At 41.4% G+C, this 15,769-nt stretch overlaps 2 protein-coding genes across 2 annotated transcripts in view; one reads left to right on the top strand and one right to left on the bottom strand.

Annotated features, from left to right (window-relative positions):
• LOC146511014 (leukocyte elastase inhibitor-like) overlaps positions 1-15,769 on the bottom strand; it is a 258,585-nt gene that overhangs the window by 140,581 nt on the left and 102,235 nt on the right. The gene's annotated exons all lie outside the window — the stretch shown is intronic.
• Positions 1-15,769, top strand: part of ahrra (aryl-hydrocarbon receptor repressor a) — a 63,674-nt gene that overhangs the window by 5,361 nt on the left and 42,544 nt on the right. The window lies entirely within an intron of this gene.

Genomic DNA, 15,769 nt, shown 5'->3' with positions numbered 1-15,769 from the left:
TGTTCCTCCACGATTTGCTTCAAATATTTATGCGCTGCTTTAGAAAGTATTTTGTTGCCAGTGGCCTTGGCAGCTGCCTTATCAACACAGCGGTTACTGGCACAGCTGGATGTGACAGGCCTAGAAACAAGAGGCACTTTTTTATTATTACAAAAAACGAGCACTCTTGCAAGGAGAAAAAGCATTAGTAGGATAAAAGGGAAAGGCAGGGCAGTGAAGAAGAAGCAGCAGCGGAGCTCCCGTGAGGTTCACTACCTAGCCTGCCCTCGGGGCTGAAAGAAAATTCTCACTGAAAGCTCTCTTCTTCGAGGAGACGGCAGATGAATTTGTGAGGCTCCGGTGTCCTCAAAGTTTTGCAGCTAGTCTTTAACCTTCTCCTCCTCCTCCTGATCCTCCTCTGACGCTTAACCTCCATCATTTGTTGCCGTATTCAGCTTAGCCACCACACAAAGTTGGCAGGCAGGTGCTGAATGGAGTTATTAAAGGGGCACTTCCCAGATCAGGGCTCACGCAGAGATAAAGACCACAACCAGAGTGATACCGAGGACTGTCGATGCCATCTGAGAGCTGCAAAGATAAGGAGACGGTTCAGTTCAGTCATGTGTGGAGGCTGGTGCAAGTGTTGAAAGGTTTGCAGAAGCCGTTGCTTGAGTGGCAACGCTGCTGGGTGAAAACTACCCTCACAGTGGGAGTTTTCTTGAATATATCTGTGCAGGGTTTTTTAAACATTACAAAAAAGGTAAATGTGGAAAAGATCATTTAAGATCCTTTATTCTGAACTCTTTGAAGATGCGTTCAGGCCAAAGCTTCTGTCTGTTTACCCCACCTCTGCTGGGTGCCTTGTTATCAGTGGCAGTTGTGACCGGCTTATCTGTCTTTTGATGCTCGGGTAATGAGATTAATTAGTGCGATTTGAGTCGGTATACATGTGGCATCTCTTGCCCTCCTTAATTTGATAAACTCGTTTGGGCTTTCCACTGATATTTACACATGGAGTGTTGATCAGAGCTTTTCCAGATAAATCTGGAGATGAACAAGTAAGTTTCCACATCCTTCCTGTGGTTTTCAGCGACCGTCATATTTGTCTGTTTCTTTTTTTCTTTCTTCATTTCAAAAGTGAGTCATTGAGACAAAAACACATTATGAAAGCATGAAACCAGCAACCTTAAGTTTCATTTGTTCTTATAACCACTTTTTCTGGGGGAAGCACAGACTTTTAAAGGTGCAGTTACTCTGTATTTCCACCGGAGGGACTGTGTGAAGCTGCTACTGAGCTGAGCTATGGCTGATATCCTTTTCAGTTTGTTCAGAAACAGCAGTGGATGTGAAATTTGACTACAGTTATACCATTTATCTTTGTAAAAGCATACGTTTATCAACTTGATCTGAGACTATTCAGGTATGTCAGGCAAGGTGTGCTGAAAGGTGCAGACAGGCAGGAGGAGAGGGAAACCGTGCAGCAGCAGGTGTTCTGGAAGCTCCCTGAGATTCTATGCTGGTTGTCTTTGTTGCGTGACAACTCGAAGGTGGAGCTCATTGAACAGTGTGTGGCCACGTAGTTCATGCAAATATACCCTAAGGGTGTGTGTGTGTGTGTGTGTGAGAGAGAATAAAAAGCTCGCCTGAATCATCATATTCCACTGGGATCAGAACTTCACCTGAAATTTAGATGATTTGTTTAAAGGCCCATGACTGAGATCACTACATGCACTATTTCATGTATCTATAAACTGCATCTATAAACTAGCAAATAAATAAATAAAGAGTGAAAGTATTTTGCATACATAAACAATTTTCTTTGTCTGCTTGTAGGCAGGTGCATGGCACAGGAACGTTTTCACAAGCAGGCCTAACAAGGAAATGTTTTTACAGATAAGAAAATAAGGGACACTGTTAGAAATGTGACTTTAGAGTTGAAGCTACTGGCTAATGGAAACCACCACTGTGCAAGCATTTGCCCTTTAAAAATCTTTTTTTAAAGCAGGTTTGTTTTGTTGGTACTTTTACTGATTTATTTTACTCTCTTTGTGACCCCTTGTCTGTGAAAGACACATTGTAAGTAAGTATTACTTAATTGATTATTATAAACTTATAAAATGTACCCGTCTTCTGACATCCATGTGAAAACTGAAAACTGGTGGCCTAGTTTCATTTTCTTTGTCAACGTTGAGTTCTGCTGCCACATTTTTCCCCGAGTCGAGACGGGACGCAGCAAAAAGTCATATTCTCCTCTTTCTATAAACCATTACTCTAGCAGTAAAGTTTGCCGAGCTAGTGAAATGGCCCCAGAGGGGCAAACCTCTCCTTTAAAAATAACAAAAATAATAAGAATAAATAAATTTTAAAAAAAGGAAAGAAAGTCATCAGTTTGTAGCCTACAGGCTGCGTGGAACTCTTTGTCCCATGTTTTTCATTTAAATTTGATTATAGGCCAGAGTAGGCTTTTTTTCCTGCCTTTTAAGGCAGATGTCCAATCAGGTAGGTCCGCATGAACGTATGTGAGAGCTGACAGTCAGCAGTTGTAATTCTGCTCTTTTCTATGTTAGGTCTCTGCCCTAGCTGTAATAGCTGAGCTTGTTAAATATTTACCCTTAGGATTAACTATCTCTCCTCATTTGTCTTTCTGGCCCGATTGCCTGTATTTCTCCTGCGGTGCATATGTATTTTACCCTGTTTGTGTGATTGTGTTTCTCATTATTTTAAAGTAGAATATTCTTCTTCTTCTTCTTTTTTTTTTTTTTAAATTTTAATAAGGTTGCTGCATTTTTTTCAGGGATTAGGTAATTAAAGGCAACTCTTAAAGGGAACATTCCCTTTTTGAATGATTGTAATGAGTGAGATGCTGGCAGGGGGTTGTATTTTTCTATATCAATGACATTAAAGAGATCCTGATAAAATAAAGTTGGATGAGGAGTCATCGCTTTGATTAATGGTGTTCAATAACTTTTCTTTTTCCTTTATTACTCTTCACCCCCACTTTCCTCTGAGAAGATATGAATTGGATCTTCCTTTAATGAGAGTGGAAAGTCAACAGAGCTAGAGATAATAATAAACTGGGCAGCATCTTCTTTGCTAGTGCACATGCTGCCTCTCTAATAACTAGGGTTGAATGCGTTGCACTGTTATGGGTTTTATATCGGTTGATGTAATTCATAACGATGCACTAATACTAGCTGTTGGTACGACTTATATTTTAAAAATGTCAGGGATCATTATGCTCTGTTTGTGGTCTTTGTTTGCTTATAATGTGGTCACACGTTTGCAAGTTGGAGTGCAGCTTGTGGTTGAAATACTGTTGCAGCCACGTTCCACATCAGCGCGTCTCCGATCGAGCGGAACATTTTCAAACGTGAATTGTGTGAAGAAAAAAAACTGCAGTTTCAGTTGGTCCTGAAACTTCTCTTGGTGTTTTGTGCCTGCGAACAAGGCTCTAAGACCACCACACTTTCCCAGTAACCAAGAATAGACACCTGACTGTATCAGGAAGCGTTCTCCTAACCAGAGAACATGGCATTGAATAAATATGATCTTAAACCTTTTGCTACTGAACCTCTGTAAATAAACAGTTAATTATGCCACACTCGTTTCCTGCGTGCTATTATTTGCAGCCTTTTTCTGTACTCAGAGCTACCACGTAGACTATCAAACCTATATTAAATCTGTATGGATAATGCAGATATGTATCAGTTGTTAGCTAGTTAGACAGTTCTTCTGTGGTGTGAACAGGACAAAAATGAACTTTTTGGGGCCAATATGTACTTTCGATGCAGCAGGGAAGTTGTTTGCACTTTAAAATATAATCACCGAATGATATCCAGTGTGCTTATAGGATTTTTGTGTGTGTTTTGTTTTGTTTTTAAATCCATCTGCAATCCTGCCAAGGACATATTGCTTCATGCCTTCGCGCCTCATGCCGGCAATCAACTTTATGAAAAACAACTAAAACTATCACAAAGTTTGGTAGAACAACAGTTATTTTAATAGTTTTTCTGCATCTTTCTTGGTACTTAAACGAGTTACAACTACAAAATCTTTTTTTTAATCAAAAACATGATAAATAGTGAATATAGAGTCAGCAGAGTTAGAACGGATCCTTCTCTTTAATTCTAGAAATAAAACCCTCTACACACAGTTCTCAGCAACCTGTAAAGCTGAATCATCTGATCTGAAAGCTTAGCACTGTCTAGGATTGCATGTCATAACACTCCCTAATGTTACCACCAAAAACAGATTTCAGTCCAAATATAAATACCTGTGGTGTAAATGTATCCACACTGCAATGAAGTATATTTAGAAATCTGTGTACGTGTGTGTTTCTGGAAGTCCTTAATTAAAACCCAACCGTCCCTCATACGCTGTCGTCCGGTCGGGGTGTTGACAGCGTATGAGAACATACCCAGACAAATGTAACGAGAGACTTCAGTGCAAGTCTACCAGCTTACGCCAAGTTGGGTGGCCTGATGTGCCCACCATCCCGCTGGTATACTGAATTTTGTTTACCAGCCATCAATGCGCAGATCTGCTAATAGCAGACAGGTTTATATATGCGTGTTGTCTGACTCTAAATGCTGGCTGAGCTATAATAAAAGAGGAAGAGAAAAAAAGACCACAGAACCCACAGACTCACGCCAGGCACACATCATTTGTGACGTCAACCAGCAGACAGGAGACAGTTTTGTAACTCGCTGTGCAAATGAGGAAGGATGGAACAGCACAAAATCAGGTTCTTATTAGATCACCTCCTAATTTAAGAGAATTTCACGGACGTAAGCCCGATCCTCATTGCTAATTGGGTTAATCCTTTTTATGTCAAGTCTGTATCAAATCTGGGCAATAAAAGTGCGGACCATTTGATTTCCCGAAGAGGGAAGTGCTGCTGCGTGATAGCTGTTTGTGAATGGAGTCTTTGCCCATGGGTGAAAATGTGTATCAGGTCACATTACAGATGGACTTTGTGTTTACTAAACTCTGAGTGACCCCACACTCTTTCCTTCCTTAATACTTTGCAACCCAAAGGCACACAAGATGCAGAGGCAGAGTCCGAGACAAATCGGTGATCTGAGCAGACTGTAAATGAACTGAAAAGGTTTAGCAACAGAAAGGTCAGCATGTGGTCAGTTTATTGCGGTTTGAGTTTAGGAAACAAAAAGCTTTCTCCCAAAAAATTTCCGGTGAATCATAGACGGCGTTCACAGCTGTTCCCATTTTTAAACCAGGCTATTAGAAAGTATCAACAGCTTGTTCAATTTGTATTTGACCCATTTAGTCCAGCGCAGTACAGATCTATGTGTCTGTAGATGTTAGCATCCTAGACTCAACACACATATTTGTGCCTTAATCTGTCTATCCTGTCTAGACTATTCCTGTTTTTTAATTTCAAAAATGTTGCGGACGTGGCAGCTACAAACCTAAAGAGTTGTGTAATCATATAGAAAATATTTTTGAAAAGCCCCATCAACTGTAATCTGTAATTGCGATGGAACATCTCTTAATAAACAAGGTTAACTGAGAACAGCTTAGGACCATAAGCGAGTATAAAAAGACATTGCAGACAGGCTCAGTGTTTCAGAAGTAAAGGTGGGCTGGCGTTTTCACCCCTGTGGTGTTCAAATAGACAGTTTTTTTACTTAAGATTGCAAAGAATTTGAAGATTTCATTATCGGTGGTACGTAATATCATTAAAAGATTCAGAGAGGCTAAATAAATCTCTGTACACAAGGAAGAAGGCCGAGAATCAATATTGAATGAAGTGATCCTTGGACGAGCATTAAAAACCGACACTTTTCTAATGTGGCGATCCCAACATGAGCCTGGGAACAGTTCTGAAAACTAACAGTGTTTTTATAAATTCAAGTTAAAAGCATGTAGAAACAAAGCAAAAATGGTCTAGAACAGCGGTCCCCAACCCCCGGGCCTTGGACCGGTACCGGTCCGTGAGTTGTTTGGTACCGGGCCGCGAGAGTTGAGGCTCAGGTGGGAAATGTATGGTTTTCAGGGTTTTTATCGGTTTTCAGCGTTATTTTGTTATCGTTTTTATCGTTAACTCGGTTTTCCTGGGTCTTTTCTCGTGTGTTATGAATAAATCTTCTTTTTTTTCAGTACCGGTACTAGTTTTATTTTGTTGTATTTATCTGCGACACCTTAAAGGCTGGTCCGTGAAAATATTGTCGGGCATAAAGCGGTCCGTGGTGCAAAAAAGGTTGGGGACCGCTGCTCTAGAAAAGCCACTGTCTCGTCTGAGCCCAAGCTCAGTAACTTGCACATTTGCGAAGCCTTCATCAATGCTAAACGATATATATAAAAGTCTGGAGTAATATATGCAGGTTTCTTTTTCATGGAAGGCTTTGCTTATTTTAGCAAAACAATGCCAAACCACATTTTGTAGATACTACAACATCCGAATGTCACCCACATAAAAGATGTAAAAAAAAAGAAAACAGAAACAGCGGTTTTACTAGAGGCCTCAAATAGTTTGCTCTCAGCAGCAAGTCCCCTCAGGACGTGTAGAAAGTGCTAAATAGTAAAAAAAAAACCCATCTCATCTGCTAGTCATTTCATTCAGTTTTTATTTACATTTTTACACATCATCCCAACTTTTTGGAAATGTTTTTATTTGTTTGGTTTAAAAAAAAAGAGAAGATATTCCTGTCAGGTTCACTGAAACGCTGGTGTCTGTTAATGATTCAGCTGCTGGGCATTGTTATAAATTATACCTGTGAAATGTCAACATGAAGATGTTGGACACGTTAGCTTGAGGGCATATACACTGACTGGTTTTGCTGCTCAGCTTGATATTCATGTTGTATTTATCTATAGTTTTTGTGTGTGTGTGCGCGCGTGTGTTTTAAATAAACACTTCACTAGCTGGAATGGCGGGTCCTGTATAGACAGAGAACCAAAAAAGTGTATGGAGGTGTGGTTGCGCTCCTTAAATTCAAATAAATTATCTCCAATTAGACCCTCTATTAAACCCCTTTTATTTATTAATTCATTTATTTTGACTCTTGACTTCTTGAGTAGCTAAAGCAAGTCTTACGAGCTGATTTAAGATGCCATGTTTGCGTATATTTAAATGTTTAAGTGCATCAGAAGCAATAATATGTTAGCGTGGACGTTAACATGAATCTGCCGTTCGTGCCAGTGAAATGTCACATGTTGCAACAAGCCTTAAGACGGATACAGACTGACTGCCCTGCTGATGTCAGCTGCATGAAATCTCCAGTTCATGCCGAGCTGCTGGATTCCAAGACTTTCTAAAAGTAGGAGCAAAAGTAGGAGAGTGAGAGGTGATGGTGTGAACGCCATGTTTCTGAAAGTGGACAAAAGCTTCCTTTGAGCGTTCGTGACACACAGTAACCAGAGCTCAAGCCAGCAGCTTCCATTCTCACGATTATTTTTTTCTGGGTAATTCATTAAAGCGTTTCATGCAGCTTCTCATCGTTTTCCGATCAGCACACATCAGTACATCCTCAGAAGAGCTACTTGTGTGTATTGATTACGAGCATCCATGGAGATAATGGGTCAAAACATCTCAGCATGTGCTGTTGAAGCCGTCAAAATTTGCTCTTGTGCATGATTATCATCTTCAAATGAGGGTACACATCCACCAGAGCCCCCACCCCCTTCTTTTCTACCCATCCCTGTCTTTTTTCTTTGCCTAACATTTCTTTCTTTTTATCTCTGTCTTCTCTTCTTTTCCCCTTTGTTGTGTTCTGCCCTCCTGTAATTTTCTATGACCTCTTTGGAAGAAATTCACCTATCGTCTCCATTTTTGCTTCATGAGGAGTGCGTGATCGAGCTAAATGCCAGTGGTCAGGCTTTTTTCTTCTTCCTCTTTCCTTTGCATGCAATGTCTGTATACAAAGGTAGATGTATGGCCCCTTAATACATTTCCAGTGTAAATATTAAGGTGTTCTCACTGTTATGACTAACCTAAAGCCTGTGCTCATGTTCTTATCATTCTTTCCATTTATTTTGGCGTGCAAAAATCCAGCTGATTTGATGGGGAAAGGGTTTGACAGAAGGATTTATACACACAGTATAGTGACAAAGATACTTCTACTGACAGTCTTTGTTTTTTAATGTGAGCACTTTTCCCCATGTAACTTTCCCAAGCACCCAATGGTAGAAAACTTGCAGATCAAAAAATCTAATCCAAGATGATGAATTGCTCTGACTGACTGTTAGTGTTATTTACTGTTTACTTTAAAACATAAGAGATTACAGGGTGTCCGCTCCAACTTAAACTAGTCTGTTAATGTCCCAATCTTTGGACTAATTTTAACATTTTTTGCCATTAAACTCACCATTAAAATCACACTAATCAAATAGTTTTAGGTGGGATAAGCACCTTAAGTGGGTGATACCATTTTTATTGCATAATCCAGGCAAGTTGTAAAAGAAAAATTGCCCTGGATGCGTGCATATTTTTAGCTTTGAGTAGTTTTATGGCTAACATAGAGGTATTGTCTGCCCTTGAGTCTGTGTTCAGCAGCACATTAGTTGCATGTCAGCTCACTCTCCCACCCTCGTGCATGTGTTTCCCCCCCCTTTGCAGTAATCAGCCACACAATAGCTGTTAAGTAGTGCGACTGGCCAGCCATGCTAATCCCTTGTATATGTCAAAAACCATGAATGGAAATGTCGCCGTACGCATTCAGCATCCTCACAGTTAACTCATTAGTTGCTCGAATCTAAAGCATGACACTGGCTTTGTCTCTGCTTGGCCTCTTGTGCCATAGACACTGAACTCACTTGAGTAGAGTTGGAGTCTGTAGACCTGGGAGGCCCCCCAAGAGTCCCCTGGGATCACTGAAGGCCATAAGTGAATTGCTCAAATCAATGCAGAATAGGAGCCCCGTTAGATGCCAACTGTAACAGCTAGTGGAGACCATTCAGTGGTCAATGGGAGGTGTAAGAGTGTGTGTGCGTGCCTGCATGCTGACTGACGGGTAGAGTGTGTGTTTCAGTTTGAGTGAGTGTGAATAGACAGTCAGGGCTCATGCAGAGGGAGCAGCAGCCTTTGTTGGCCCAACACTATTGTTTGAAGCTGTCTTGTGTAATCACTGTCACAACTACCGCTTAGTGCGATACGCAGCCTGAGCGAGTTTGGAGGGGGGCGGGTGGGCAAGGAGGGAGGCAGCAAGCAACCCAAAACCCCTGGAGATTAAGATGATAATAATATTATGGGAGCACTTTAAGGAAGCGGCGCAGCTACAAACACGCTGACATAGCCCAGCTGGTGTTTTACATTGTTTAGAATATTATTGCATGCCATTAGAAATGTTAACATGCTACTCTGAAGTCAATGGTATTTAAAGATTGCTGGTTGTGCAGTGATCTACAGTAACGGTAACGCTGTTGGCAGACTTATTTCTCATTAAAAAGCGCTTTTTTCTTTGGGTTTGCACGGTGCCGTTTATTTATTTATTTATTGTTACAAGCATGCATTTCCTGCAATGCTTCACTCCAGCTACAACCTTTTACCCTTTTTCATTTTTGGATTAGATTAAATATTTTTGAAATGCCAATTTATGCTAATTCTTTCACAAAACAAACAAATAGACAATGTTGATGTCCCTGCAAACATGGAATATGGCTTACAGGTTTAGTACTCCCTAAAGCCACATGTTGAAAGCCCATTTGATAACTCATTAAGCTTTTTTTGTTTATTTGTTTGTTTGTTTTTGTGGCATGCGAGCATTTAAACAGAACGGCTTCCTGTAAAAGTCTTGCATGTGTTTATTGTGGAATTACCGGATTTCAGAAACTTAATCCATTTTGCAACATTGCTGGTAGGGAACTAAGAAAAAAATAAAGAATTGAAAAAAATATATATATTAAGGCAGGAATCAAAGCATCCTGCTTTCATGGACTAACCACAGGGAGTGCCTGATGGCAAACTGAGAGACTCTTTACAGTTGCTAGTGAATGAGTGGTCAATGTTATACCAAGAAAATCTGGTAATAAATATCAAAATAACACAATTAAGGTCAAATTCAACAAACACACATGTAGTCCACAGTTGCGCCTAAACGCATCGTCATTACAGACTCCTGAACCTGGTAACGCTCTACAAACACCAGAAGCAATGCGTTGAGGATTAAATGCAAAGGAGCCAAAGAATATGCTCGTTATAAGCAATATTAGTGATAACGATCGTGTTGGTTCTTAAAAGAAGGCCACTGGCATGGCACGACTACCACGTGTACTACATGTCGTCAGGCTGTGTCTATGCGCTGGTCTCCCGAGCATACTGTACATCAGACCGTTTGTTTTGTCTGTCACCTCCATTTATCTTAATTGAAGCATGCTTCAGTGTGCAACAATGCCCACACCCGGTCCCTGCTGTTGTTCCCTAATGTAAATCGATATGTTTCCATGCGGTTGGAAAGATCACTAACCAAAGGTGGCATCTGACCCGATACAGCTCGATACGCTAACTACCGTCAGCCAGATGAGGTCCCCTTTCATCAGCATGTGATATGGGAAAAACAGCAGCCTGAGTAAAAATAGAAAAATAGTTCCTTAGATCATGTCATATAAAGTTAGGGTTATTTGGAGAAGCTTTCAGAGGGGGGAAGATTTTTTTTTCCAGAATTACATAGTGTGTTGCAGATTCAACCATGCAAATTGAAATAATACTAAGCGAAAACATCTTCCTGTAAAAGGCATATATTCCAGTGAGAAAGGGCATAGTAAGAGCTAATTAAAGAGGACAAGAGAATGTGATGCAAGAGGGTGTTTAAAAGGGTTTGTGTGTGTTTTTTTTTTATTGGCTGGCAGGCCGTTGCTGCACTCTGCGCACCCAGAGCAGACTGAACTCTGAGTGAACTCCTGCTCTCTGCCGAATTATGATCGAATGAGTGAGCCTGACAAAATATTTTTAGTTTGGAGATAGACGCAAGCAGAGGGTACAGCGAGAGGGAACGAGGGTAATGGTAGGGCGCTTTATCTCTCACAGACACAAACACACACGTATGTACACATGCATTCACTTGTACACGGCCAAAGCAAAGGAAAGACGAAGGGAAGCTGAACATCAGTTAACAGCTTCAGAATCGTCTGTGACTTGACAGCGTCCAGGCGCATTGTTAAAGAGGGAAGGCTCTGCAGGGGCAAATGTCTCACCAAGGCAGCCAGGTATTCAGTCAGTCAGGAAGATGAAAGTGTGTGTGTGTGTGTGTGTGTGTGTGTGTGTGTGTGTGTGTGTGTGTGTGTGGGAGGGAAGAAGCAACTGAGTGAGAGAGAGAGAGAGAGGCAGTTGCGTGACTTGTGCTCGGCTCAGCCCTCAAGCCCTCCGGGTGTTATTTGTTAGCCAGGAGAAAGGAAGGTATATCTTAAGTGTTCTACAGTAAACAGAGCTGTGACGGGGGCCCTAATGCTTACCGGGATTTATTTGGGATGTGCACATTTGTGTGCATGTGTGCGCAAACAAGACTATCAGCAGGGCAGGGAGTTTCATCTCGCATCCCCAGAGTATTAACTGGACTTGAAATGACATCGTAACGTTATTCAGAAGAGCTAAAGTGGGGATTATAATGTAGCACGACCGCACATTTAACACAGACGTTACAAAATCTTTAGCGAGATGCTGTTAACGCAGGAAACTCAAACAAGTGTTTGCTTTATTTGTAACTGGGTTCACAGTAGTTAATTCCTCTGCAGAGCTTGAAACCAGGGCAGTTTTCCTGTTAAGGAAGCTGCTGGACGCACTGGAGGTTTTCACTAACATCACTAGCAAACCAAAGGCCCACTGTGGGAGTTCATGGTGAAAAGCTGTCTGGGGCTTTCTGGGCATTCTGAACTTTCCAGTGTGAACTGGAAATAAAGAAGAGAAAAGGAGAAAAGCATAAAAGATGTAATAACTGAATAATGAAGGGGAAGGATGCTATTTTTAACAGCTGCGTTGCAGTTTTATGTTGAGGTGAGTTGCTTTGGTTCACTCTGGTCTTTACACTGTTTGATTTTTAAGACAGGAATTTGAACTATTTCTTTAAGAAGGAGTCTACAAATACATGCCTGTGAATAAAAAAATAAAAGCTACTCTTTTTCCATCACTTAATGATTCTTTAACACACATTTTTTAAAGGCTGTCAGTGTTAATGCTATATTAAAGGAGATTTAAATACTTTTAGTGAGGAGCTGGTACTCTCTTTAGTGTTTCATCTCCACTCCTTTCATCTCTTCAAAGTACGCTTCAGCTTCAGCTGACGCGTTGAATCCTTGCGGGTGTCAGATCTCTGCTACCAAAAACAAGCCTCAATCAGCTTTTCTGAAGGTTTTTTTTCACAAAGTTCCTTTGTTTTTTACTACAGCTGCTTTCATTGTTTGCACTCTGGCCACCTTCAGCTGACGCCGTCTTTTCATCTACGCCAGGGGTGTCGAACTCCAGGCCTCGAGGGCCGGTGTCCTGCAGGTTTTAGATCTCACCCTGGGTCAACACACCTGAAACAAATGATTAGTTCATTACCAGGCCTCTGGAGAACTTCAAGACATGTTGAGGAGGTCATTTAGCCATTTAAATCAGCTGTGTTGGATCAAGGACACATCTAAAACCTGCAGGACACCGGCCCTCGAGGCCTGGAGTTCGACACCTGTGATCTACGCGCTTGATACGACATACGACGTGTTTTCCTTCACTTTATACGACGTCCGTGTCAGTTTCTCTCCTTAAGCTAACATTTCAGCTCCTTTCAGTGATTAAAATCTAACTTTGTACTCAACCTTGTAGTGCACATTTACTTCACAGCATCACTCGCACTTTAACTGAACCTTTCTCAGTATTTGTCTCTTGAGCGCCACTTTCCATTCAAGCTTCTGCAGCGTTGAAATATTTGAGCAAGGAGCAAAACTGGGCTTTTCTACTTAAATAGGATCTTTTTATGTAATAAATACTTGGGCACGGCCGTTTCCCGTCACCATGGTTCGTGACCTTAGTAGAAGTGGAGCCACAGGCAGCGAGGCTCTGGACCTTCCAGGGATAAGTGCAGGACTGATCACATGACTTATTATTCATCAGGCACGGCGGCTTGACCTCTTAAAGTTGGTACATGACAGTGAGCAAAGAGATCAAGTCAAATCAGGTGCCTGAGCTTATCATGTATACCGCAGCAATGCAGGCGATTTACGCTGTGAAACTTGCGCACGGCGAATAGTTTCAACAGCATGAAAAAAAAGAAGAGGAAGGAGAAAAAGAGCGAAAATGACAAAGTGATGGTGAAGAGAAGCGTTGGACTCTGTTTCTGTCCCTGAGGATTGTTTAAATTGGCATGTTGTGGAGAGAGCACTGTTAGAGTGGATTTAAACAGCTGCTGGCTTCACCCACAGCAACACACACACACACAGACACAGACACACACTCTCACACTGGGGCCCTCCCCTGCTCTAAGTTTGCGTGCGGAGCTGGGAAATTATCCATGCTAATGTGCCAGGGTTTGTTTTCATCATCAAATTGCAAACGTTTTAAATATGCATCACACACACAACACACATAAAACCTCCCCCCACACACACACATGTAGTCACATTTATCTAGCCGGAGCCCCGACGCCGTCTGATCTGTGTTTTCATACACTGTCATCTGTCAAATATAGAGCTGGAAGTGGCTTCCACTCATGTTTATTTTTCATACACCACTCCCATAATTTTTCAATCATATTTGATTTCTTACACAGGATTCTTTCGACTATAACGCAGCTCAGTGCTTTTCTTGGCTCCGTGTCTAAATTAATACATGCAATGTGGAATCACAATTAGTGTGAGCGCTGGAAGATTAATGGGAGAAGTGAGTGGTGTGTTGGCATGTTTGTGTACTGATAAAGCCACAATGCAGAGACTTCTCCTTTCAGATTCTCTGTTTGATGACTTGGCTTTATGAAACACATGCATACGTTTATGATATACCATAGAAAAACTTAACACAAGATAAAGAGACAAGAAGAAAGACATCATCACCTCTGTTTGCTTTACAGCACCTAATACTCAAGAAGGCAAAAATTTTGACAAATTAATGTGACTTAAAAAAAAAAGCCATTCTGATGTTTAACCCACTTTCTTGCTGTCAAAAGTCAGCCTGGCCCAGCACAGATTCTGACACCCAGAAGATGTTGATATGACAGCCCGCACCGAGGCTGAAAGCCCGAGTAAATATAGCACAAAAATCAAAGCTGAGTCACATCCACTCGTCGTCCGTAGCTGTCTGATACAAGTTCAGAGAAGCTCTTTTCACATACTTTTACTGTGGCAAACCAAAATATTGTAAAAAGTTTGGTTTTGCTTGGGGATAAAGTTAAATTTTGCTACCACTTAGAAATTATTGCCTTTCAAATCTTTACTGAGAAGCTGTATTATATATAATCTTGGCTCAACGATATAGACAGCCCACTTAAGGATGAAGGGATGTGAAATGCTTTTTTTTTGTGGCTAGGGTTGCTTAAGGTTATCGCTTTAAAAACAGCCAAATTATCACAGCAGAACTTTTTCATGTGTTTTTCCATTACACCCTACCAAATTATCCCTGTTTACCTTTAAAAACAGGGATGACTTTCTCCCCCCACCTCCGCTGAAAACCACATGGCCATGATGCCCAATGTTCTGCGCATTCTTTTGCTCATTGAAATAAATGCTGTAAATGCAGTTTGGCCACGGGACAGGGGGAGAAAAGGGGATTGTCATAGCGATAATTCAGTTTCCATCTCTAGAGGGAGTGATAACAAAAAAACATCTTATTTGAAATTGAAGCGGGGATTCGTCCAAATCCTACCATGAGTAATATGAGGATAAACAACAGATCACTGGAGACTCCTTCCTTGTGACTCATGAGCAACAAGTTCTCAGAAAGAAGAGAGAGAAGGGAACAGTCTTCAGGGAGGAGGGGGGGTTGGGTGGTGGTGTGGTGGTGGTGGAGGGGGGCACCATAATAACATCATTGTGGACGTTTGAAGTCGCATCAGGCCTGTTTCCCACATACAGTAAGTACAGGCTGTCTACATGTCTACTGGTCTCTCACCACTCAAAGGCCACATTCATGGAGGCACTGCCGCCCTCACAGAGGGCAATTGGATCCACCAGATACCCTTCCCTTCTCACGCAATGTTGTGTAAACCCGGGGAAAATGACCTCAATATGTCCTAAACGAATTAAGGATGAAGATGCCGCGACTGCTCACATGTCTCAGGCATGATAATGTGGTGATAGTTTTATAAATACCCGCTCTCATGCGCACACGCACACATAGACGCGCGCACGCACACAAACATGCAGCAACAGCAAATACTGATTGTGTCTGTCAGTGTGTCGCACTTGAGTTGAAGCTGCTTCTTTGAGCGGCTAACAGATCGCTTTTACCATCTGTTCATATGGGAATCTGTTGTCTTTCATGTTTGATCTTATCCAGATACACCGCACAGGTTTGCCTATGGACCAATTTGAATTACTGGCATGCAGATTAACCTGAGATAAACACTGATTATTTTATACAGGGATAGAAAAAATGTAACCAAAACAATGTGTTACACCTAATATTTCACTTTCACTGTTTCATTTCTTAATTTATAATTGTGTGTAGTTATAATCTAGACGAGGCAGGTGTTTTTTTTGTTTTTGTCTTTGTTTTTACTCACGCTGAGCTTGTTAATCTCCCATTTAATCCTTCCTCTATTGTGGTGCCACCACACCTTGGCCTGGAGGCCTGGACAACCTCAGCTTGACTGCCTGCTGGTGTGGATTTAGCCTGCCTCTCTCGCACTTTTTCCCAGTAACTGAAGCT

The sequence above is a fragment of the Neolamprologus multifasciatus genome, chromosome 9 (assembly GCF_963576455.1).
Source record: "Neolamprologus multifasciatus chromosome 9, fNeoMul1.2, whole genome shotgun sequence".
NCBI lineage: Eukaryota > Metazoa > Chordata > Actinopteri > Cichliformes > Cichlidae > Neolamprologus > Neolamprologus multifasciatus.
This window is presented reverse-complemented; position numbering and strand designations above follow the sequence as displayed.